The following is a 16,448-nucleotide window of genomic DNA, read 5'->3' as shown; positions in this document are numbered from 1 at the left end:
GGTGTTTACACTATCACCGTGCCCCAGGTGTCGATACTATCACCGTGCCCCTGATGTCCACACTATCACCGTGTCCCTGGTGTCGACGCTATCACCGTGTCCCTGGTGTCGACACCATCACCATCACTGTGTCCCTGGTGTTTACACTATCACTGTGCCCCTGGTGTGGACACTATTACTGTGTCCTTGGTGTTTACACTATCACCGTGCCCCTTGTGTTTACACTATCACATTGCCCCTGTTTTCGACACTATCACCACGCCCCTGGTGTCGACACTATCACCGTGTCCCTGGTGTGAACACTATCACCGTGCCCCTGGTGTCGACACTATCACCGTGCCCCTGGTGTGGACACTACCATCGTGCCCCTGGTGTGGACACTATCATCGTGCCCCTGGTGTCGACACTATCACCGTGTCCCTGGTGTTTACACTATCACCGTGCCCCTGGTGTGGACACTATCACCGTGCCCCTGGTGCCTACACTGTCACCGTACCCCAGCAGCATTTGCTCTCCTTCAAGCTGTGCATTCTATGTATGTTGCACTCTCCATGCAGGCGGGCTTGTGCATCTGTGGAGAGAAATAGAGTTAATGCTTGAGGTCGATGACCTTTCATCAGAACTGGAAACTATTGGAGATGAACAGTTTTTAAGCAAGTCGAGAGCCAGGGAAAAGAGGGGAGGGAGGAAAACAACAAAGGGTGGAAGGCAGGAGTGATTAAATGATAAAAGCGATGATGATGATGCAAAGAAAGAAAAGATGGGTCTAGAGCAGATGTAAATGGTTACAGCAGGATAGCAGAGGGGGAGGGAAGCATGGAAAATCCGGCAAAGAGCAGGAGGCTCCCGTGGCCTGGGAATGTGATGGCGAAATGTAGGTCAGCCCCAGGGGTGCGGACCGATGGGGGATCCCCACCCCAAGCACCAGCCCACACCTCCTCCACTCCCACTCCCAAACACGGAGGAGACGTTAAAACTGAGGCCCCGTCTGCGCTCTCAGGTGGTTGTGTAAGATCCCATGGCACTATTTGGAAGAAGAGCAGGCGAGCTCTCCCCGGTGTCCTGGCCAATATTTATCCCTTCACCAACATCACTAAGACAGATTACCTGATCATTATCTCTTTACTGTTTGTGGGATCTTGCTGTGAGCAAATTGGCTGCAGCGTTTCCTACATTACAACAAGTGACTACACATCGGAAAAATGTCTTAATTGGTTGTAAAGTGCTTTGGGACGTCCTGAGGTTATGAAAAGCGCTATATAAATGGAAGTCTTTCTTTTTTACTGTGTTTGGCTCTTTTTGCCCCTCCCAATGTGCTGTTGAGTCACAATGGCCCCCCTCCCCCAGATAACAAAGACTCTGCTCCCTGTGGCTGTTCTCTCTCTCTCTGTCCCTCCGCTGCACAGTGTGACGGACTGGTTCAGTCTGTATGTCTCTCCCTGGTGTGTAACACTGACTGTTGCCTCCCCTCAGCCGCTCCCCTCCAACCCCCCTCATCTTCACTGCTGTCCTGTTTAAACCACCTCTGACTGGAGAGTTGACCCAGGGTCCCCCTGCTCCTCACCACGGCAATCGGAACACTGTCGGAGCGAGAGGCAACAGGCAGTGAAGGGGTTAATGGCTGGGCAGGAGCCCAGGGTTAGGTGCTGTGCTGTTCTGTCACTCTGCTCCCGGCCTGTCAGCTGAAACGATCCAGGCAAGATTCCACCGATCGCAGAGAGCTCAGGCCAAGGAAAGGGACTATAAATTCGTCTGCATTTTCCCATCACTCCCATGGAGATTTACAGCAGGAATGTTCTCGGGTTAATGCTCATGCACACGACTGGAATCTCTTAAAGCAGCACTCCCAACAACTACAACTTGTATTTATATAGCTCCTTTAACATAGTAAAACATCTCAAGGCGCTTCACAGGAACAGTAACAAACAAAATTTGACACCGAGCCACATAAGGAGATATTAGGGCAGGTGGCCAAAAGCTTGGTCAAAGAAGTAGGTTTTAAGGAGCGTCTTAAAGGAGGAAAGAGAGGCAGAGAGGCGGAGAGGTTTAGGCAGGGAATTCCAGAACTTAGGGCCCAGGCAGCAGGAGGCACGGCCGCCAATGGTGGAGCGATTATAATCGAGGATGCGCAAGCGGCCAGAATTAGAGTGTAGGAATTGACGAATTCCTAACTAATAACTGAGGTCGACTCAGGAGATCAATCAAACAGGTCTTTAATGTAAAACTAAACGAGTTCAAACAGTTTGATGAGATCGATACAGGAGAACCACGAAAACAGGTCTTAACAAGATGGAGCTTCCACGAGGACTGCCTGGGCAGTCACGTGGTTTGCGACATGACGTCATCGCGTTTGCCCGCGTTTTCCCGCGCTCTTAAAGGGGCCACGCCCCGTGCATACAAACACTATATACAAAACACAGTAATGTCTAACACAATGGTACCGGCTTAGGCTGGTGTTAGAACATCGTTAAAGGGAATTATATACAGTTGCCCAGAGTCATTCAGTGGCTCCGCCACATGCGCCCCCCCAGAATTCGCTTTAACAGACAAAGTCAAACGGCGAGGGGGTCTGATGAGCCTGTCGGAACGACTCCGGTACTCCTGAGGGGGAGGCTGCTGGGCGGCTGGCGGTCTGGTGGGCGGTTGCGCTTGGTCTGCCGGAACGGCGATGGGTGGCCGACCTCGTCTCGGCGGTAGTGCTGTCTCGACGGGGTGGTCGAGGTCCAGATGTGCCGGCTTCAATCGATCGACTGAAATGTGGTCCGGCTTACCACCGATATCTATGGTGAAGGTTTTGTCCCCTGCCTCCAACACGCGGAAGGCACCAGTATATGGGGCCTTGAGTGGATTCCTGTGAGCATCGTGGTGGATAAAGACGTATTCTGCCTTGTGAAGCTCCGTTGGAACGTGCGAACTCTGCAGCCCGTGGTGCGAAGTGGGCACCGGCGCGAAACAGCTGGCCGCCTCCCAGTGACTAGTAAGCTGGTCAGACGCGGACCAAGGCTTCGTCGATTCTGGTAGGAAATCTCCTGGGACTTGCAACGGTTGTCCGTACACCAGCTCCGCGAATGAAGAGTGAAGGTCTTCTTTGGGGGCCGTGCGAAGGCCCAACAGGACCCATGGTAGCTTGTCTGCCCATCCAGCATCCTGGAGGCTGGCCCTCAGGGTGGCTTTCAGCGACCGGTGGAAACGTTCACAGAGACCATTCGCCTGTGGGTGGTAGGCTGTGATGCGGTGTAATTTGACACCGAGTCCTTGGGCCACTGCATTCCAGAGTTCGGAGGAAAACTGTGTTCCCCTGTCTGAAGAAATATCAGCGGGCAGTCCGAAACGGGCGACCCAGGTGGAAATGAACGCCCTGGCCACGTCCGCCAAAGTAGTGGACGATAGGGGAACCACCTCCGGCCATTTGGTGGTGTGGTCAACCATGGTCAGGATGTGTGAAAAACCATGGGAGGGTGGGAGTGGACCCACCAGGTCCACATTGACATGGTCAAACCATCGCTCTGGCACTGTGAAGGTGGCCAACGGAGCTTTGATGTGACACTGCACTTTGCCCTTTTGGCAGGCCACGCAGGTGTTGGTCCAGTCGCGGACATCCTTGTGCATGCTGTGCCATATGAATTTCGCTGACATCAGCTTCTGGGAGGCCTTCATTCCAGGGTGTGACAACCCATGTATGGCGTCGAACACTTCACGGCGCCAGCCGGCCGGTACGACAGGGCGAGGGTCCCGTACAGAGACGTCACACAAGAGCGTGGTCCCTGCCGCATGGAGCTTGATGTCAGCCAACTGGAGGCCAGTGACGGTGGTTCTGTAGGCTTGGACTTCTGGGTCCGAGGCTTGATCTGCTGCCATGAGGGTGTAATCGATGCCTAAATGAACCGTATTGACGGCCGCGCGGGAGAGGCAGTCGGCCACCAGGTTGTCCTTACCAGCCACGTGCTGTATATCCGTGGTGAACTTGGATATATAGGTCAGTTGACGTTGCTGTTGGGCTGACCACGGTTCGGCGGTCTTGGCCATGGCGAAGGTGAGCAGTTTATGGTCCACGAAGGCGGTGAAGGGACGTCCTTCGAGGAGGAAGCGAAAATGGCGGATGGCCAGAAAAAGAGCGAGCAACTCCCGGTCGGAAGTGCTATACGCTCTCTCGTTCCGCCGTAGTTGACGGCTGAAGAATGCCAACGGCTGCCATGTCCCGTTCACCCACTGCTCTTGCACGGCGCCGATTGTGTAATCTGACACATCGGTGGTGAGGGTGATGGTGGCTCCTGGCAGCGGGTGCGCCAGCATAGTCGCATTGGCCAAGGCGCTATTGGTGTCAGCGAACGCCCAGGCCATGTCATCCGTCCAGTCTACCAGGTTCTTGCCAGTCTTGCCCTTGAGGGCCTCGTACAGGGGCTGCATGAGTAGTGCTGCCTTAGGCACGAAACGGTGGTAAAAGTTTACCATCCCTAGGAATTCCTGCAGGGCCCTAATGGTTTGCGGCCGTGGAAAGGATGTCACTGCCTCTACCTTTGCTTGTAAAGGAACTGCTCCCTCTGAAGTGATGCGATGCCCCAGGAAATCAATTTGTTGCAGGCCAAACTGACACTTGGCCGGGTTGATAATCAGGCCATGTTGGCTGAGACGTCGAAAGAGGGTGCGTAGGTGACAGATGTGTTCTTCTTTATTGGGACTGGCAATGAGAATATCGTCCAGGTAGATGAAGAGGAACTTGAGGTCCCGCAGCACGGAGTCCATCAGGCGTTGGAAAGCCTGGGCGGCGTTCTTCAACCCAAACGGCATTCTTAAAAACTCGAAAAGGCTGAATGGGGTGATGACTGCGGTCTTCTGGACGTCTTGGGGATGAACGGGGACCTGGTGGTAGCCCCGGACGAGGTCGACTTTCGAGAAGACAGTGTTCCCTGCCAAATGGGCGGAGAAATCCTGGATGTGGGGGATCGGGTACCGATTAGGAGTGGTGGCATCATTTAGGTGTCGATAGTCGCCGCATGGCCGCCATCCGCCGCCAGGCTTCGGGACGATGTGGAGGGGTGAAGACCAGGGACTATTCGACCGGCGAATAATCCCTAACCGTTCCATGGTCGCGAACTCCGCTTTTGCGACCGTCAGCTTGCCAGGTTCCAGACGCCGGGCCTGCGCGTAGACCAGGGGGCCGTTGGTGGTGATGTGGTGTTCCACACCGTGTTTCATGGCTGTGGAGGAGAACGTGGGTCTGGTCAGGTCGGGGAATTCGTCTAGCAGGCGAGCTAACTCGTCCGGAGCCGGAAAAGCACAGGCGACGGTGCGCGACGTAGTGTTACTGCGGTAACAAGGGATAGAATGAAAAGTTACCGCGTTGACCAACCGCCGGTTCCGCACGTCGACCAGGAGGCTGTTGGTGCACAGGAAATCCACGCTGAGAATGGGTTGCGAAACCTTGGCTGTAACAAAGTCCCAGTAAAAGTGTTGGCCCCCGAAACACAACTGCACCCGCCGTCTGCCGAAGGTCCAAATTGCTCCGCCATTGGCCGCTTCAAGGGCGAGGCCATGAATCCCGGTCTGCACATCGAGGGCGGACGCAGGTAATATGCTGCACTGCGCTCCGGTGTCGCAGAGAAAACGATGACCGGAGAGAGTATCGGTGATAAACAGCAACTTGCCCGCGTTGCCGATTGCCATCGCGGCCGCGGGGCGCCCGTTAGACCTGTTCCTCGGTGGTTGCAGTTGTTTTTTTTATTGGGGGAAGCTGCAGGGAGGGCGGCAATGTCTCGCTTTCACGCCGAACTGCGCGTGGTAGAAACACAGCCCAACAGGCTGATGAGCTGGGGCGGCGTCTGTGGGGGATGGGCGCCTCATGGCGGCGCAGTTGTGCTGAGTAACCGCGAAAATTTTGTCCGCCTCTGCCGTGAGTGCTGCGCAGTCCTCAACTTCGGATCTGGCCAGGGCGGCTTGCACCTGCTCCGGTAGCTGGCTGAGGAATATTTCCCGGAATAGGAAGCATTCCGGTTTGGAGCCATGGAGTGTGAGCATTTGGCTCATTAACTCCGAAGGCTTGGAGTCCCCGAGCCCGGGCATAGCGAGCAATCGACGGGCGCGCTCCGCCTTAGTGAGCCCGAAAACTTGCAGCAACCGCGCCTTGAGGGTTTCATACTTGCGCTCCGCTGGAGGGTTCTCGAGGAGGCTGACGATCCACGAGGCGGTAGAGCCGTCGAAGGCGGAGACCACATAGAGATATTTGGTCTGATCCGCAACGATGTCCCTCAGGGCGAATTGGGCCTCGACCTGAATGAACCACTAGGTCGCTTGCTGCTCCCAGAACTGCGGTAGCTTCAGCGAAACGGCGTTGGCCTCCATGCTGTGTCCTTTTTGCGAAAAACGTTCACAAAAGACGGGGTCACTAATAACTGAGGTCGACTCAGGAGATCAATCAAACAGGTCTTTAATGTAAAACTAAACGAGTTCAAACAGTTTGATGAGATCGATACAGGAGAACCACGAAAACAGGTCTTAACAAGATGGAGCTTCCACGAGAACTGCCTGGGCAGTCACGTGGTTTGCGACATGACGTCATCGCGTTTGCCCACGTTTTCCCGCGCTCTTAAAGGGGCCACGCCCCGTGCATACAAAACACTATATACAAAACGAAGTAATGTCTAACACAATGGTACAGGCTTAGGCTGGTGTTAGAACATCGTTAAAGGGAATTATGCACAGTTGCCCAGAGTCATTCAGTGGCTCCGCCACAGGAGTGCAGATATCTCGGGGGGTTGTGGGGCTGGAGGAGATTACAGAGATAGGGAGGGGCGAGGCCCTGGGGGGATTTGAAAACAAGGATGGGAATTTTAAAATCGAGGCGTTGCTTAACCAGGAGCCAATGCAGGTCAGCGAGCACAGGGGTGATGGGCGAACGTTGACTTGTTGTGAGTTAGGACATGGGCAGCAGAGTGTTGGATGAGCTTAAGTTTATGGAGGATAGAATGTGGGAAGCTGGCCAGGAGTGTGTTGGAATAGTCAACTCAAGAGGTAACAAAGGCAAGGATGAGGGTTTCCAACTCCAAACCCATCTTTATTGCGTTGTTCCCTGCACCTTGTTAACTGTGACTTATCACAGGCTTAGCGACATGGTCTGGTCAATCATGAGCAGCTCCCGCTCTCCCCAAGGTTCCTGACCATCTCTCTCCGCTCTCTCAAGCTATTGGTGTGGTCCAGCATTGGCCCTCGTGGGCTTCTGTGCTTTTTAAACAGAGTGACCTCAGGCAGAAATAAGACAGCCGAACGCAGAGAGAATCAAAATTACAGGGGGTTTTGATCGAGTAACTGAGGAGAAACACTTTCCAGGGGCGGGAGGGTCAGTAACCAGAGGACACAGATTGAAGGTAATTGCCAAAAGAACTGGCGGGGAGGGGGGGGGGAGATGAGGAGAAATTACACAACGAGTTGTTGTGATCTGGGATGCACTGCCTGAAAGGGTGGTGGAAGCAGATTTAATAATAACTTTCAAAAGGGAATATAAATACTTGAAAAGGAAAAATGTGCAGGGCTATGGGGAAAGAGCATGGGAGGGGATTGATTGGAGAGCACTATCAAAGAGCCGGCACAAGCACAATGGGCCGAAAGGCCTCCTTCTGTGCTGCAAGATTCTATGAATACCTCGTGCAGTCGGATCGCCTTGCCCCTCCTCATACCCGCCCCGCCTCATACCCCCACTCCGCCCCTCCTCATACCCACCCGCCCCTCCTCATACCACCCTGCCCCTCCTCACAAACCCCCCGCCCCTCCTCACACTCCCCCCGCCCCTCCTCACACCCCCCCGCCCCTCCTCACACTCCCCCGCCCCTCCTCACACTCCCCCCGCCCCTCCTCATACCCCCCGCCACTCCTCATAACCCCCCGCCCCTCCTCACACTCCCCCCCACCCCTCCTCACACTCCCCCCGCCCCTCCTCATACCCCCGCCACTCCTCACACTCCCCCCGCCCCTCCTCGTACCCTCCTCCCCTCCCCTCCTCATACCCTCCTCCACCCCCCTCCCCTCCTCATACCCTCCTCCCCGCCCCTCCTCATACCCCTCCTCATACCCGCCCTTCCTCACACCCCCCCCGCCTCTCCTCACCCCCCCCCGCCTCTCCTCATACCCTCCTCCGCCCGCCCCTCTCCTCTGTTGGGCGCCCAGCCACTGACAAGCTCTTCAGCCATGGGGGGCGGCGTGTCTCCGCCAGCGGGGAGCGTGGGATCTTCCTCTCCCGGCACTGAGGCACGTTGTGCCGCCCCTTCCCAGGGCAGGGAGAGCCGCCTGGCCGTCCTGTGGGCCCGGGGCCGGATCCCCCCGGGGTGGAGCCGGGTCGGGCCGTGGGCTGGGCCCCGCGCTGGGGGAGGGTCGGGGGAGGGACCAGCAGACGGGCCGGGCCGGGGAGAGCGGAGGCTCGGGTTTCAGTGGTTTCCGGAGCGACAGAGAGAAGCAGGGAGACAGAGAGCGGGAGCGGGAGACTCAGGTACCGCGGCCTCGGCGCTGGGGCTTCATCACCGCCGGCCGAACAGTGAGCCGTGCCTGGGGGCCGGGGCCGGCCTGGAGTGCGGACAGCCCCCGGCTGTTTGCAGACGCGCTGAGGAGCCGGGCTGTGCGGGGGGAGGTCCCCCTGTCCCGGGCGGTGAGGGAGCGCCCCACATTTCCAAGCTGCAGTCCGGCCTGAGCCACCGACCACCCGGGGGGCCGGCTCCCCATCCCCGCCAGGCCTGTGAGGGAGGCTGGGCAGGAGCGGGCTTTGCTGCCTGTGGTCACCCCGCCACTCCAGGCTCACACAGCGTTGCTGCAATCACCCTGTGGGTCAGTGCTGGTCACCCAGCTCAGGGTCTGTGGGTCAGTGCTGGACTGGTCACCCAGCTCAGGGTCTGTGGGTCAGTGCTGGACTGGTCACCCAGCTCAGGGTCTGTGGGTCAGTGCTGGACTGGTCACCCAGCTCAGGGTCTGTGGGTCAGTGCTGGTCACCCAGCTCAGGGTCTGTGGGTCAGTGCTGGTTAGCCAGCTCAGGGTCTGTGGGTCAGTGCTGGTCACCCAGCTCAGGGTCTGTGGGTCAGTGCTGGTCACCCAGCTCAGGGTCTGTGGGTCAGTGCTGGACTGGTCACCCAGCTCAGGGTCTGTGGGTCAGTGCTGGTCACCCAGCTCAGGGTCTGTGGGTCAGTGCTGGTCACCCAGCTCAGGGTCTGTGGGTCAGTGCTGGTCACCCAGCTCAGGGTCTGTGGGTCAGTGCTGGTCACCCAGCTCAGGGTCTGTGGGTCAGTGCTGGTCACCCAGCTCAGGGTCTGTGGGTCAGTGCTGGTTAGCCAGCTCAGGGTCTGTGGGTCAGTGCTGGTCACCCAGCTCAGGGTCTGTGGGTCAGTGCTGGTCACCCAGCTCAGGGTCTGTGGGTCAGTGCTGGACTGGTCACCCAGCTCAGGGTCTGTGGGTCAGTGCTGGTCACCCAGCTCAGGGTCTGTGGGTCAGTGCTGGTCACCCAGCTCAGGGTCTGTGGGTCAGTGCTGGTCACCCAGCTCAGGGTCTGTGGGTCAGTGCTGGTCACCCAGCTCAGGGTCTGTGGGTCAGTGCTGGACTGGTCACCCAGCTCAGGGTCTGTGGGTCAGTGCTGGTCACCCCGCTCAGGGTCTGTGGGTCAGTGCTGGTCACCCAGCTCAGGGTCTGTGGGTCAATGCTGGACTGGTCACCCAGCTCAGGGTCTGTGGGTCAGTGCTGGTCACCCAGCTCAGGGTCTGTGGGTCAGTGCTGGACTAGTCACCCAGCTCAGGGTCTGTGGGTCAGTGCTGGTCACCCCGCTCAGGGTCAGTGCTGGTCACCCAGCTCAGGGTCTGTGGGTCAGTGCTGGTCACCCCGCTCAGGGTCAGTGCTGGTCACCCAGTCCTGGGTCTGGGCTGGTCACCCCGCTCAGGGTCTGTGGGTCAGTGCTGGTCACCCAGTTCAGGGCCTGTGAGCCTGGGCTGGTCACCCCGCTCAGGGTCAGTGCTGGTCATCCCGCTCAGGGTCAGTGCTGGTCACCCAGTCCTGGGTCTGGGCTGGTCACCCCGCTCAGGGTCTGTGGGTCAGTGCTGGTCACCCAGTTCAGGGCCTGTGAGCCTGGACTGGTCACCCCGCTCAGGGTCAGTGCTGGTCATCCCGCTCAGGGTCAGTGCTGGTCACCCAGTCCTGGGTCTGGGCTGGTCACCCAGCTCGGGGTCCAGCGACAGAGGAGGAGGTTTTCTTCTGGTTGCTTTGTGGCCTTCTACCCACAGAGCGATACAGTAAGTGGATCTGTCGAAGTAAAGAGTGAGATTGATCCAGGATTTTAAACAGAATCGATGCATAAAGTTGCTGGATCTGATTGAAGGACCAAGATCCCAGACAGCAGGACATGATCAAAGGTGAAAGGTTAGGAGAGAAGATGGTAAATCGAGTTAGGTGACGCCGAGCTGAGGGTTTGTGATTGTGGAGGAAGGGAGACCCTGGGAAAAGTGAGATAGTGCCAGAGACAGACTTGATTTGAACAAAGTGAGAATGTTGGAGGAGGAGGAATGCCTGGTGTGTGGAATTTGCAGCTTTTGGAGAAACAGGATGAACATTCGGAGGACGTCGATCCTCGTATCGTCGATCAGATGGTGGGGGGGAGGGGCCCTACCAGTGGAAAGGTGGCACAGCCTCGTTATGTTGCAAGGCATCGGCAGGATTGTGAAGTTAAGTAAATGCTGTGGGGGGAGGGGTAGTGGTCTGTGGCAGCCCCGGTACACGGTGCGGTAATGTTGCTGTGGGTCTGGTACACGGTGTGGTAATGGTGCTGTGGGCCCGGTTCACGGTGCGGTATTGGTGCTGTGGGTCTGGTACACGGTGCGGTAATGGTGCTGTGGGTCTGGTACACGGTGCGATATTGGTGCTGTCGGCCCGGTTCACGGTGTGGTATTGGTGCTGTGGGTCTGGTACACGGTGCGGTAATGGTGCTGTGGGTCTGGATCGTGGTGCGGTATTGGTGCTGTGGCTCTGGTACACGTTGCAGTAACGGTGCTGTGAGGCCTAGCACACGGTGCGGTAATGGTGCTGTGGGTCTGGTACACGGTGCGGTAATGGTGCTGTGGGCCGGGAGACGGTGCAGTAATGGTGCTGTGGGTCTGGTACAAGGTGCGGTAATGGTGCTGTGGATCTGGTACACGGTGCAGTAATGGTGCTGTGGGTCTGGTACACGGTGCGGTAATGGTGCTGTGGATCTGGTACACGGTGCAGTAATGGTGCTGTGGGTCTGGTACACGGTGCGGTAATGGTGCCGTTGGTCTGGTACAGGGTGCGGTAATAGTGCAGTGGGCTGGGACACGGTGCGATAATGCTGCTGTGGGCCCGGTACACAGTGAGGTAATGGTGCTGTGGGTCTGGTACACGGTGCGGTAATGTTGCTGTGGGTCTGGTACACAGTGCGGTAATGGTGCTGTGGGTCTGGTACGCGGTGCGGTAATGGTGCTCTGCGTCTGGTACACAGTGCGGGTAAGATGCAGTGAGCCCGGTATATGGTGCGGTAATAGTGCTGTGGGGCCCGGTACACGGTGCAGTAATGGTGCTGTGGGTCTGGTACATGGTGCGGTAATGGTGCTGTGGGCCCGGTACATGCTGCGGTAATGGTGCTGTGTGTCTGGTACACGGTGCGGTAATGGTGCTGTGGGCCCGGTACACGGTGCGGTTAAGATGCTGTGGGCCCGGTACACGGTGCAGTAATGGTGCTGTGGGGCCCGGTACACGGCGCGGTAATGGTGCTATGGGCCCGGTACACGGTGCAGTAATGGTGCTGTGGGTCTGCTACATGGTGCGGTAATGGTGCTGTGGGTCTGGTACACGGTGCGTTAATGGTGCTGTGAGGCCCAGTACACGGTGCGGTAATGGTGCTGTGGGTCTGGTACAAGGTGCGGTAATGGTGCTGTGGGTTCGGTACACGGTGCGGTAATGGTGCTGTGGGTCTGGTACATCGTGCGGTAATGGTGCTGTGGGGCCTGGTACACGGTGCTGTAATGATTCTGTGGGTCTGGTACACGGTGCGGTAATGGTGCTGTGGGCCCGGTACACGGTGCGGTAATGGTGCTGTGGGGCCCGGTACACGGTGCGGTAATGGTGCTGTGGGTCTGGTAAATCGTGCAGTAATGTTGCTGTGGGGCCTGGTACACGGTACGGTAATGGTGCTGTGGGCCCGGTACATGGTGCGGTAATGGTGCTGTGAGGCCCAGTACACAGTGCGGTAATGGCGCTGTGGGTCTCGTACACGGTGCGGTAATGCTGCTGTGATGCCTGGTGCACGTTGCGGTAATTGTCCTGTCAGTCTGGTACACGGTGCAGTAATTGTGCTGTGAGCCCGGTACACGGTGCGGTTTTGGTGCGGCGAGGCCCAGTACACGGTGCGGTAGTGGTGCTGTGGGTCTGGTACACGGTGTGGAGGTGGTGCTGTGTGTCCGGTACACGGTGCGGTAATGGTGCTATGGGTCTGGTACACAGTGCGGTAATGGTGCTGTGGGGCCCGGTACCCGGTGCGGTAATGGTGCTGTGTGTCTGGTACACGGTGCGGTAATGGTGCTGTGGGCCCGGTACACGCTGCGGTAATGCTGCTGTGGGTCTGGTACACGGTGCGGTAATGGTGCTGTGGGTCTGGTACACGGTGCGGTAATGGTGCTGTGGGCCCGGTACACGGTGCGGTAATGGTGCTGTGGGCCCGGCACACGGTGCAGTAATGCTGCTGTGGGTCTGGTACACGGTGCGGTAATGGTGCTGTGGGTCTGGTACACGGTCTGGTACACAGTGCGGTAATGGTGCTGTGGGCCCGGTACACGGTGCAGTAATGGCGCTGTGGGTCTGGTACACGGTGCAGTAATGGTGCTGTGGGCCCGGTACACGGTGTGGTAATGCTGTTGTGGGTCTGGTACATGGTGCAGTAATGGTGCTGTGAGGCCCGGTGCACGTTGCGGTAATTGTCCTGTCGGTCTGGTACACGGTGTGGTAATGGTGCTGATGGTCAGATACACGGTGAGGTAATTGCCCTGTCGGTCTGGTACACGGTGCGGTAATTGTGCTGTGGGCCCGGTACACGGTGCGGTTTTGGTGCGGCAAGGCCCAGTACACGGTGCGGTAGTGGTGCTGTGGGTCTGGATCGCAGTGCGGTAATGGTGCTGTGGGTCTGGTACACGGTTCGGTAATGGTGCTGTGAGGCCCAGTATACAGTGCGGTAATGGTGCTGTGGGTCTGGTACAAGGTGCGGTAATGGTGCTGTGGGTCTGGTACACGCTGCGGTAATGGTCCTGTCGGTCTGGTACAAGGTGCGGTAATGGTGCTGTGGGTCTGGTACACGCTGAGGTATAAGTGCTGTGGGCCCGGTACACGGTGCGGTTAAGATGCTGTGGGCCCAGTACACGGTGCGGTAATGGTGCTGTGGGGCCCGGTACACGGTGCGGTAATGGTGCTGTGGGTCTGGTACACGGTGCGGCTATGGTGCTGTGACGCCCGGTACACGGTGCGGTAATGGTGCTGTGGGTCTGGTACACGGTGCGGTAATTGCCCTGTCGGTCTGGTACACGGTGTGGTAATTGTGCTTTGGGCCCGATACATGGTGCGGTTTTGTTGCGGCGAGGCCCAGTACACGGTGCGGTAGTGGTGCTGTGGGTCTGGATCGCAGTGCGGTAATGATGCTGTGACGCCTGGTACACGGTTCGGTAATTGTGCTGTGAGCTCAGTACACGGTGCGGTAATGGTGCTGTGGGTCTCGTACAAGGTGCGGTAATCGTGCTGTGGGTCTGGTACACGGTGTGGTAATGGTGCTGTGAGCCCAGTACACAGTGCGTTTTTGTTGCGGTGAGGCCCAGTACACGGTGCGGCAATGGTGCTGTGGGCCCGGTACACGGTGCGGTAATGCTGCTGTGGGTCTGGTACACGGTGCGGTAATGGTACCATAGGTCTGCTACACGGTGCGGTAATGGTGCTGTGGGTCTGGTACACGGTGCGGTAATGGTACTGTGGGTCTGGTACAAGGTGCGGTAATGGTGCTGTGAGGCCCGTTACGCGGTGCGGTAATGGTGCTGTGGGTCTTGTACACGGTGCAGTAATGGGGCTGTGGGTCTGGTACAGGGTATGCTAATGGTGCGGTGGGTCCCAGTACACGGTGCGGTAATGGTGCTATGGGCCCGGTACACGGTGCGGTAATGGTGCTGTGAGGCCCGGTACACGGTGCGGTAATGGTGCTGTGAGGCCCGGTACACAGTGCGGTAATGGAGCTGAGAGGCCCGGTACGCAGTGCGGTAATGGGGCTGTGGGTCCGGTACAGGGTGTGGTTATGGTGCTGTGGGCCTGGTACACGGTGCGGTAATGGTGCTTTGACGTCCGGTACACGGTGTGGCAATGGGGCTGTGGGTCTGGTACTCGTTGCGGTAATGGTGCGGTGGGTCCCTGTACACAGTGCGGTAATGGGGCTGTGAGGCCCGGTACACGGTGCGGTAATGGAGCTGTGGGTCCCTGTACACAGTGCGGTAATGGGGCTGTGAGGCCCGGTACCCGGTGCGGTTATGGGGCTGTGGGTCCGGTACACGGTGCGTTAATAGTGCTGTCGGATCTGGTACATGGTGCGGTAATGGTGCTGTGGGTCCCGGTACATGGTGCGGTAATGGTGCTGTGGGCCCGGTACACGGTGCGGTAATGGGGCTGTGGGCCCAGTACACAGTGTGGTAATGGGGCTGTGGGCCCGGTACATGGTGCGATAATAGTGCTGTTGGTCCCAGTACACGGTGCGGTAATAGGGCTGTGGGTCCGGTACACGGTGTGTTAATAGTGCTGTCGGATCTGGTACATGGTGCGGTAATGGTGCTGTGGGTCTGGTACACGGTGCTGTAATGATTCTGTGGGTCTGGTACACGGTGCGGTAATGGTGCTGTGGGCCCGGTACACGGTGCGGTAATGGTGCTGTGGGGCCCGGTACACGGTGCGGCAATGGTGCTGTGGGTCTGGTACATCGTGCGGTAATGGTGCTGTGGGGCCTGGTACATGGTACGGTAATGGCGTTGTGGGTCTCGTACACGGTGCGGTAATGGTGCTGTGATGCCTGGTGCACGTTGCGGTAATTGCCCTGTCGGTCTGGTGCACGGTGCAGTAATTGTGCTGTGGGCCCGGTACACGGTGCGGTTTTGGTGCAGCGAGGCCCAGTACACGGTGCGGTAGTGGTGCTGTGGGTCTGGAACGCGGTGCGGTAATGGTGCTGCGGGTCTGGTACACGGTGTGGAGGTGGTGCTGTGTGTCCGGTACACGGTGCGGTGATGGTGCTATGGGTCTGGTACACAGTGCGGTAATGGTGCTGTGGGCCCGGTACACGGTGCAGTAATGGTGCTGTGGGTCTGGTACATTGTGCGTTAATGGTGCCGTGGGTCTGGTACACGGTGCGGTAATGGTGCTGTGACATCCGGTACACGGTGTGGCAATGGTGCTGTGGGTGTGGTACACGGTGCGGTAATGGTGCTGTGGGTCTGGTACATGGTGCGGTAATGGTGCAGTGGGTCTGGTACACAGTACGGTAATGGTGCTGTGGGCCCGGTACATGGTGCGGTAATGGTGCTGTGAGGCCCAGTACACGGTGCGGTAATGGCGCTGTGGGTCTCGTACACGGTGCGGTAATGGTGCTGATGGTCTGATACACGGTGAGGTAATTGCCCTGTCGGTCTGGTACACGGTGCAGTAATTGTGCTGTGGGCCCGGTACACGCTGCGGTAATGGTGCTGTGTGTCTGGTACACGGTGCGGTAATGCTGCCGTGCGTCTGGTAGACGGTGCGGTAATGGTGCTGTGGGGCCTGGTACACGGTGCTGCAATGATGCTGTGGGTCTGGTACACGGTGCGGTAATGGTGCTGTGGGCCCGGTACACGGTGCAGTAATGGTGCTGTGGGCCCGGCACACGGTGCAGTAATGTTGCTGTGGGTCTGGTACACGGTGCGGTAATGGTGCTGTGGGTATGGTACATGGTGCGGTAATGGTGCAGTGGGTCTGGTACACGGTGCGGTAATGGTGCTGTGGGCCCGGTACATGGTGCAGTAATGGCGCTGTGGGTCTGCTACACGGTGCAGTAATGGTGCTGTGGGCCTGGTACACGCTGAGGTATAAGTGCTGTGGGCCCGGTACACGGTGCGGTTAAGATGCTGTGGGCCCGGTACACGGTGCGGTAATGGGGCTGTGGGCCCGGTACATGGTGCGATAATAGTGCTGTTGGTCCCAGTACACGGTGCGGTAATAGGGCTGTGGGTCCGGTACACGGTGCGTTAATAGTGCTGTCGGATCTGGTACATGGTGCGGTAATGGTGCTGTAATGATTCTGTGGGTCTGGTACACGGTGCGGTAATGGTGCTGTGGGCCCGGTACACGGTGCGGTAATGGTGCTGTGGGGCCCGGTACACGGTGCGGCAATGGTGCTGTGGGTCTGGTACATCGTGCGGTAATGGTGC

General features: G+C 57.9%; 1 protein-coding gene across 1 annotated transcript in view; it reads left to right on the top strand.

Moving 5' to 3' along the window:
• Positions 1–8,371: 8,371 nt before the first annotated feature.
• LOC147101892 (discoidin domain-containing receptor 2-like) overlaps positions 8,372–16,448 on the top strand; it is a 107,896-nt gene continuing 99,819 nt past the window's right edge. The window contains exon 1 of the mRNA XM_085965914.1: positions 8,372–8,476. The gene's annotated coding sequence lies outside the window, so the exon portion shown is untranslated. The remainder of the gene's footprint in view (positions 8,477–16,448) is intronic.

This window comes from Somniosus microcephalus, chromosome 23 (genome assembly GCF_052327205.1).
Source record: "Somniosus microcephalus isolate GS21.2 chromosome 23, FLI_Smic_1.0, whole genome shotgun sequence".
Classification (NCBI taxonomy): domain Eukaryota; kingdom Metazoa; phylum Chordata; class Chondrichthyes; order Squaliformes; family Somniosidae; genus Somniosus; species Somniosus microcephalus.
Note: the sequence above shows the minus strand (reverse complement) of the source record. Positions and strands in the feature narration are given on the sequence as shown.